The sequence below is a fragment of the Condylura cristata genome, unplaced genomic scaffold (assembly GCF_000260355.1).
Source record: "Condylura cristata isolate star-nosed mole 26May11 unplaced genomic scaffold, ConCri1.0 scaffold00004, whole genome shotgun sequence".
NCBI lineage: Eukaryota > Metazoa > Chordata > Mammalia > Eulipotyphla > Talpidae > Condylura > Condylura cristata.
Window position 1 is genome coordinate 35,215,404 of NW_004567105.1, and position 8,095 is coordinate 35,223,498.

At 41.9% G+C, this 8,095-nt stretch overlaps 1 pseudogene; it reads right to left on the reverse strand.

The window, feature by feature from the left end:
- Positions 1–3,172: 3,172 nt before the first annotated feature.
- LOC101636651 lies at positions 3,173–4,310 on the reverse strand (annotated as a pseudogene).
- Between the last annotated feature and the right edge of the window lie 3,785 nt (positions 4,311–8,095).

Consider the following 8,095-nt stretch of genomic DNA (forward strand, 5'->3'; position numbering starts at 1 on the left):
AATCAATGTTTACCTTTCTTTGCAGTGAACCCTATGTTTTTCCCCAATATTTCACTGAAGTCTGACATGTCTATACTTACATGTGTGTAAGTGAGAAATAAAGAGCATATCATATACTCCAATCACATAATTATTTTCCCCTGATATTTGAGAAAATTATTCTCCAGATACCTGAGGGGAAAAAATCACAAATCTCTATTTCCTAAGTATTGTGGTAAAGATTAACTGTGAAACCTCTCATGTACAGGTTTTCCCATATATGTATTTATTTATTGCTCTGAAATTGATGTAACAAATATGCACAGAGTGTGTTAGATCCGGAAGATGTAACAGTGAACAGAATAGACAAAATACCCGATCACAGAACTCAGTTTTGGAGAGCACTGAAATGGGAGCTAAGGGTGAATTGCAGATGTGTAAACATAATAGGGTGATAAATGCTACCCGCCAAAATCAAGCAGAGAAAGGAGAGAGGAGTATCTAGCAGATGGGGAGTGGTATGATTTAAAACTGGGGAACAGGGAACCCTTTCTTACAAAGGTGAATTTGAGCACAGAACTGAGACAGTGAAAGAGCAAGAATTATAGTTCTTGGGGAGAAAAACTTTGCAGGAAGAAGGAGTAGTAGACTCAAAGGTCTTGAACTGATACATTATTGGAAGGTATGTGAAAACCCAACGTGGCTGTAAAGAAATGAGCTGGAGTAAAATGAAAGAAGCAGTCAGAAAAGATGGGGGAAAGTCTGGTGGTACAGCAAATTCACACCGTTGGAGAGTTCTTGGCAATTGTGACTTCAAAACAAATGAGGTCACAAGGTTGTCACTTGGTTCAGTGAAGTCCAGGGTTCTTTTTTCTTTGTCAACATCACAATGAATCTACAATGAAGGAAACAATGTTATTAGATCACCTGCTGTATAGGTAGGAATCTTCCCATGACTGTAGATGGGGATGACCTGAAAGCCAGCTCACAGCTGCCAACTGTGAAGTAACTGGGCTGGGACTTAGATGGGCACTTTGTAAAGAGCCCCATGTGATCTAATATGCAGCTAGGATTAAAAACTACTAATGTGAGCAATTAAGTCACTGCAAAACTTCTGAGTGGGAAGGGAGGTTGTTGTAGAGTTTTGGCAGAGGAGGGAGTTATATGTTCTCATTCAAATCTGAGAGGATTACTGGCTTGAAAACATATGTCATCCAGTCATAGTCAATGTATCTTTAAAAGCACTTTAAAATATTTTTTGAAACAGCATGTAAATGAAAACAAATAGTGTTCTCAAAAGTATCTGGCATATGGGGCCCTCCCTAGAGGCACAGACGGTTAAAGCGCAGCACTAAGAAGATAAAGCCACTTCAGCATTCGATCCCGGGCCTGGAGGTGACCACCACATGGCACAGCAGACCTTTCCTGACTCGCCCCTGCTCCCCTCAGCAGTGTACCTCATCAGTGGGCTTGTTTTGTTCCTCACTCTGTCTCTGGTGAATCCTCTCACTGCCCCTGCAGTTCTGGCTTGTACTCCAGTTCTGTACGCATAAGTAAATAAATCTTTAAAAGAAAAAATTATCTGGCATATGACAGTTAATAAATGATAGTATATTATCACGTGTAAGTGCTTTATAAGTTTTCATAAACTATATTAAAATCGTAATAAAAAGCTGCATGTTTAAGACAGAATATTTCAGAAAAATCTGTTTAATGTCTTCAGAATCTGAATAAGTAAATAAACAAATAAAAATTGTATTATAATCATTATTAGAGAAACTAAAGTTATAGAAAAAGGAATAAGTTCCTATGAAACTAGTAATGCAAACCTATTTTTATTTCAAAATGACTAACTGGATGGATGTAGTCTATTCAGTAAAAAAGCAAGCAAAAAAAAACAAAACACACTTTGTGTTAACACTTATTTCTCCCCTTTCAATTTTTAACATTTTGTTATGAAAAATGCCAGCACATACAAAATAAAGACTAGTGTAGTGAACTACCAAATGCCCGTCATCCAGCTTCAACAATTGTTTCTGCTGATATTGCTTGCTCTGCCGTCAATTTCTTCCTAGTACTAGTACATATGTCCAGCTTTCTTATGAGTAATGTTTGCTTGGTACGAATTTTTCAACCATTTTATTTTTAACCTAACTGAGTCTTTATGTTTAATATACTTTTTTGGGAGATGATATTATTGAGTCTTCCTTTTTTAAGTCTAACTTGAGTTCTGCTACTTAAATACAGCCTTAGACACAGTTAATGTAATTGAAGATAAAATTAGCTTTAGGTCTACCATTTTACTATTGTTTTGCAACGGTTTGAATAGGTCCTCTATATTCACTCATTTCCCACTGTTTTTATTTTTATATTCCCTTTAATTCCATTTTTAGTTATACTTCTTATTTTACTTTTTAGAGTATTTTCTCAGATTGGTTATGTCTTCGTGCATATCTTTTCTTCTGCAATCTCGAACTTGCTCTTAAGTCCATTCTGTGAATTTTTTATTTCTAATATTGCATTCTTAATATAGATGTTCCAACTATTCCTATTTCTATTTACCATCTCTCTCCTTAATACATATTTCTATCTACCATCTCTCTCCTTAATATATCCATGCTTTCCTTTAATCCCTGGGAAAATTTAAAGTAGGGGTTTTGGTGCCTCCCTGGTTGCACAAGAGGTTGAGTCTCAGCACTGTGAGACTGTTGGCCGCCATTGCTGCAGGAGTTCGATCTGATCTGGGGCAGGGAGCTGACCCACAAGGCACCTGTCTCACACGCTGCTCCCCTCAGCAGTTTATCTCAGTCCCCTGCCTGTTCTGCTCCCCACTCTGTCTTTGGTGAATCCTCTCATACCCCACTACCTCTGGCCTATGCCCCAGCTCTTGATTCATAAATAATAAAAATCTTTAAAAAAAAAGTCATGCTTTAAAGTCCTTATCTGTGAATTCCATCATTTCTGTCACTTCTTGGTTATTTGTTACTGACTCATTTGCCTTTTACTTAATGTGTTGCCTTTTCTTGCTTCTCCACATAACTTGTAATTTATTGGATATAAGGTATTATAAATTTTAGGTTTTAATTTTTTTTAAATGGAAACATTGCTTTTATTGGTAGGCCAGGCCACAGTGGACAACTGCATAGTATGAAAACATTCCCCAACAACGGAGTGTAAAATAGTAGCAGACAGGTTAATACTCTTTGCCCTCATCCTCCCCATCAGCATTGTCTGCTCCAACCTCCTCATAATCCTTCTCCAGGGTGGCCATGTCCTCTCTGGCCTCAGAAAACCCCTCTTCCTCCATGTCCTCCCCCACGTACCAGTGGACAAAGGCCCGCTTGGCGTACATCAGGTCAAACTTGTGGTCCAGGCAGGCCCAGGCCTCAGCGATGGCTGTGGTGTTGCTCAACATGCACAAAGCCCACTGCAACTTGGCCAGGTCGCCCCCAGGGACCACCATGGGAGCTGGTAGTTGATGCCCACTTTGAAACCAGTAGGGTACCAGTCCACAAACTGAATGCTGCGCTGGGTCTTGATGGTGGCAATGGTAGCACTGATGTCTTTTGGAACCACATCGCCATGGTACAGTAGGCAGCAAGCCATGTATTTACCATGGCAAAGGTCACATTTCACCATCTGGTAGGCCGGCTCAAAGCACGCATTGGTGATCTCTGCCACAGAAAGCTTTCTCAACAGAGATGACAGGGGCATATGTGGCCAGAGGGAGTGGATGCAGAAGTAGGGCACCAGGTTGGTCTGGAATTCTGTCAGATCAACATTCAGAGCTCCATCAAATCTGAGGGAAGTTGTGATGGAGGATACGATCTGGCTAATAAGGCGGTTAAGCTTAGTGTAGGTTGGGCGCTCAATATCGAGGTTTCTAAAACAGATGTCGTAGATGGCCTCGTTGTCCACCATGAAGGCAAAATCAGAGTGCTCCAGGGTGCTGTGGGTGGTGAGGATGGAGTTATAGGGCTCAACTACAGCTGTGGACACCTGGAGGGCCAGAAAAATGGAGAACTCCAGGCTGGACTTCTTGCCATAATCGACAGAGACGTTTCATCAGCAGGGAGGTGAACCCAGATCCAATGCCCCCGCGAAGCTGTGGAAAACCAAGAAGCCCTGGTCAGCCAGCTTGCGAATTCAGTCCAAGATCAGGTTTATGATCTCCTTGCCAATGGTGTAGTGCTCTTGGGCAAAGTTATTGGCAGCATCTTCCTTGCCTGTGGTGAGCTGCTCGGGTGGAAGAGCTGGTGGTATGTGCCAGTGCGAATTTCATCAATGACTGTGGGTTCCAGGTCTACAAACATGGCTGGCCCTGGGCACATGTTTGCCCCATTATTTGCAGATTTGCTTGATACATTTGAGCGTTAAGTTTGCTGGGGGTAGATCTAGCCTTTACTCTAGGGTTAGTTTAACCCATTATTAAAGGATTTTCCTTCTGAGATTTCTACCAAGTGCCTCAGGTGTTCGATGCTTTGGGTGGCTTGAACTTGAATGTCTCATAATTCTGCGTAAGTTCTGGAATTTTTCAACTAATAGTACTAGAAGTACCCAGCCTTGTGAAGTTACCTCTTATGAATTTTCAGCTTATATTAAGAAATAGATTCAACTACGCTTCTTTGAATACTTTTTTGGGGGGGGGGGTATAAGCCAGAGGTGCAGGAGCAGTGAGAGGATTCACCAGAGGCAGAACGGGAAGCTGAACAGGCAGATCATCGAAGTACACTGCTGAGGGGAGCAGCCAGGGAGACAGGAGAAGTCTGCGGAGCCATGTGGATCACCTCTGGGACTGGGGATTGAACTAAAAGCACTAAAGCAGCTTTGGCTCACCTGTAGTGTTGCATCCTACCCATTGCGCTGCCAAGGAGGGTAATTTTTTTTAAAGATGTATTTATTTGTCCAAGAACTGAGGTACAGGACAGAGGTGTGGGAGGTGAGATGATTCACCAGAGACAGAGTGGTGAGTAGAACAGGTGGATCTATTAAAATATATTACTAAGGGGAGCAGCAGGTGGGCCAGGAGAGATTTGCCATGGCCTATAGAACACCTCCCTGGCCTGAGATTGAAATCGTGCTTCAGTGGCTGTGGATAGCTTCTTAGTGCTGTGTTTTAACTTGTGGTGCCACCATTAAGGCCCTGAATACTTCCTGAGTTCCATTTTAAAACTGACTCACAAATCCCAACCTTCACAGCCTCCTAGTTTTCCTAGTTTCCCTAGGGCAATCCCCAGGGAAAAGGGAAGTTCTAGGTTCCCTTCCCCACTCTAACGAAGGATAGAGCTGGGCAGAGAGACAAAACTAGAAAAGCTGGGTGAGAAGCAAAGAGGGAGAGAGAATAAGAAGCGATAAAGGAAAGATATGGAGAAGGAAGAAGACTGGAGGAGGCAAATGGAGCAGGGAGACCTGTGAGGAAGAAGTTGTATTTCCTTCTCAGCCTTGGACTTGTATCAGGGGCTTGGGGGTGGGGAGAAAGGCATGGAAAAAGATAGAATCATGTGCTAGAGACCCATAGATAGGCTGACAATGGCAACCCTTATCTTGACTTGGATTTTGATTTTGTTGTTTCCCTTCCACACTTGCCTGACTCCTTCTTTCCCTTTCCTGGGTCCCCACCAGGAAGTGCCTAAGACTGAAAGGCTTTTGGGCCTCAGTGGTCCTGCTTTGGGCCAACCTTGACTGGCTGGACATTTACCTATAAGGAGAAGGGTAACTTTGGGTGCTTACTTGGAAACTATTTGAACTATATTCCTTCTCTGTTGTATATTAATTGTATTAAAGTATTTTTCCATTGAAGGTCTAGAAAATGTTTTGTCTTGATGTGGTGGATGGCAGAACCCATTTAAAGCAGGCAGGTTTGGGACTCCTGGGTGCCCTCACCCTGTCCACTGATATGTCCTCAGACACCACCTTGCTGCACTTGGGATTCCTATCTGTACCAGAATCAGGAAAATGCCTTTTGAAAAGTTGTAGGGAATCGCTAGACTTAAATATCTTCTTCCATTTTTTAGGGTTCATTATCTATTGTCCAATGTCTTAAATCAGATGTTTCTTATATTTTGTCCAATTTTCTAGTTGTTTGCAATGGGAAGACAAGTTTTCAATGCCATTTTCTCCAATAAAACTAGCAAAAGAAGTTTCAGTTTCCTGTAACCAATCCAATTTTATCTATAACTCCACCTTGACTCTCATCTTGCCTACATCATAGCAACTAAAAATTTTAATTTATTGTGTGTGGGATAACTGTAAACCCAACAGGGGTACTACCTGGAGATTGATTGTGTGCCACAAATATTAGAATGTATATGTGTGTGGGCCCTCCCTGGTGGTGCGACAGTTTAAAGCACAGCACTGTGAAGCTATCCACAGCCACTGCAGCATGAGTTCCATCCCCAGCCAAGGAGGTGACCCACAAGGGGCAGCAGACCTCTCCTGTCTCCCCTGCTGCTGCCCACAGCACTGTACGTTAGCAATCCTCCTTTTCTGCTCCCTGTTCTGTCTCTGGTGAATCCTTTGGCCTCCTGCATCTCTGGCCTATAAGTCAGTTCTGTATGCATAAATAAATAAATCTTAAAAAAAAAAGTATAGATGTGAGCATACGTAACTTCATCTTATCTTCAAATCCATAATTCAGTTTATAGTCACTAGAGGTGCATTTTTTAAAAAATCATTTGAAATCACACTCACTTTCAGTGTCAATTACTGTGAAGCAAATTTATTAAACTGACATTTATGCTCCTTCTTTTGAAAGCCAGCATACTGGATTGGAATTGCAGATTCTTAGCACAAGTACCAATTAATGACGATCTAAATGTTATACTCTGTTTACTTATTCATGTAGCTTAATTGGTAGAATAGCTCCTTGGCAAGAAAATTTAAAGAGCTTCTAATTCATCATTTTGACACCTACTGCTTGGATATTATCCAAATTAAGGTATTTATTAGGTAACGTTCTTCCCATAACCATTTAATCACTTACAATCAGTGAATTAAATATTACTACTTATAAAATATCCCAATGCACTTTCAGAAACTGACAGAATAAACACCATAAAAAACCTTTAACACGCTAGCCAAAACACGATCTTATTTTAAACACCTTATCAAAATGCAAGAGACTTGCATTTTCTGTCAATAGACTTTACAGAACACATTTCTTCTAATCATGTGAAAGGTGATATTGTGTTATTGGCCAAAGGGTCTGCAAACCATCACCAGGTCAGGCCCTCTCTCACCTGAACAGGCACCAGCACAAAGGCCAACAAATGGGCCCTTGGTGCCACATAGGGTATGGGGGAGGGAGGTCGAGTTACCAGCTGATGATGCAATGTAGAGTTACAGCTACAGGTACCAGCAGGTGGCAGAGGCCTGCTGCCCCTGAAGCTCAGGACTCCCCCTGCCAAAAGAGGGGGTGAAGGCCCACTGCCCAACGGGGCAGGCAGCTATCTTCCCCAGCAGCTCCAACCACAAAAAGAGCAGCCTACACACATTGGTCCCTTTTAAGGGCTCACAGAATGTTCCCTGAGCTGTGACCCTTTCCCAGCAGAACCCTCACACATGCAGGGGCGGGGTTCAGAGGATGGCACTGGGCAAGCATTGTCCCCTTCAGCTTGGTCGTGCTGAACACGGAGCAGGGGAGGCCCCTCATCTATACGTGGCTGCGCTAACATTTGTATGTAGTTATGTCTGTATCTCCCTGTTATGTAAGTGAAGGGGAACAGAATATACCACCCCAAAATAGGCTCTTTGACCTAAAGATTATTTTGAGGAGGTTTTTTTTTTCTTCTTTTTTTTTATTATTATAATAGTTTATTTCCACATCATTTTATGCCTTTTTCCATCTCAGTGGGAAATAAGGACTTCCCATCACAAAATCACCCGTGTACCATCACCATAGTCTCGTACACTCCACCCCCATAAAATGTCTCTGGTATATAGTTGTTCATTATTATTATTTCCTGCTCCCCGGTTCTTTATGTTGAGCAGGTTATTTCTGAAAAATAGCTAGCAGACATAGGGAAAACTCTGAAAAGCAGTTTACTTTCTTATAAGAGATATTTACATTTATAAGGGAAACCTCCATTTGTAAGCGTGTCTTCTCTCTATACTAGGC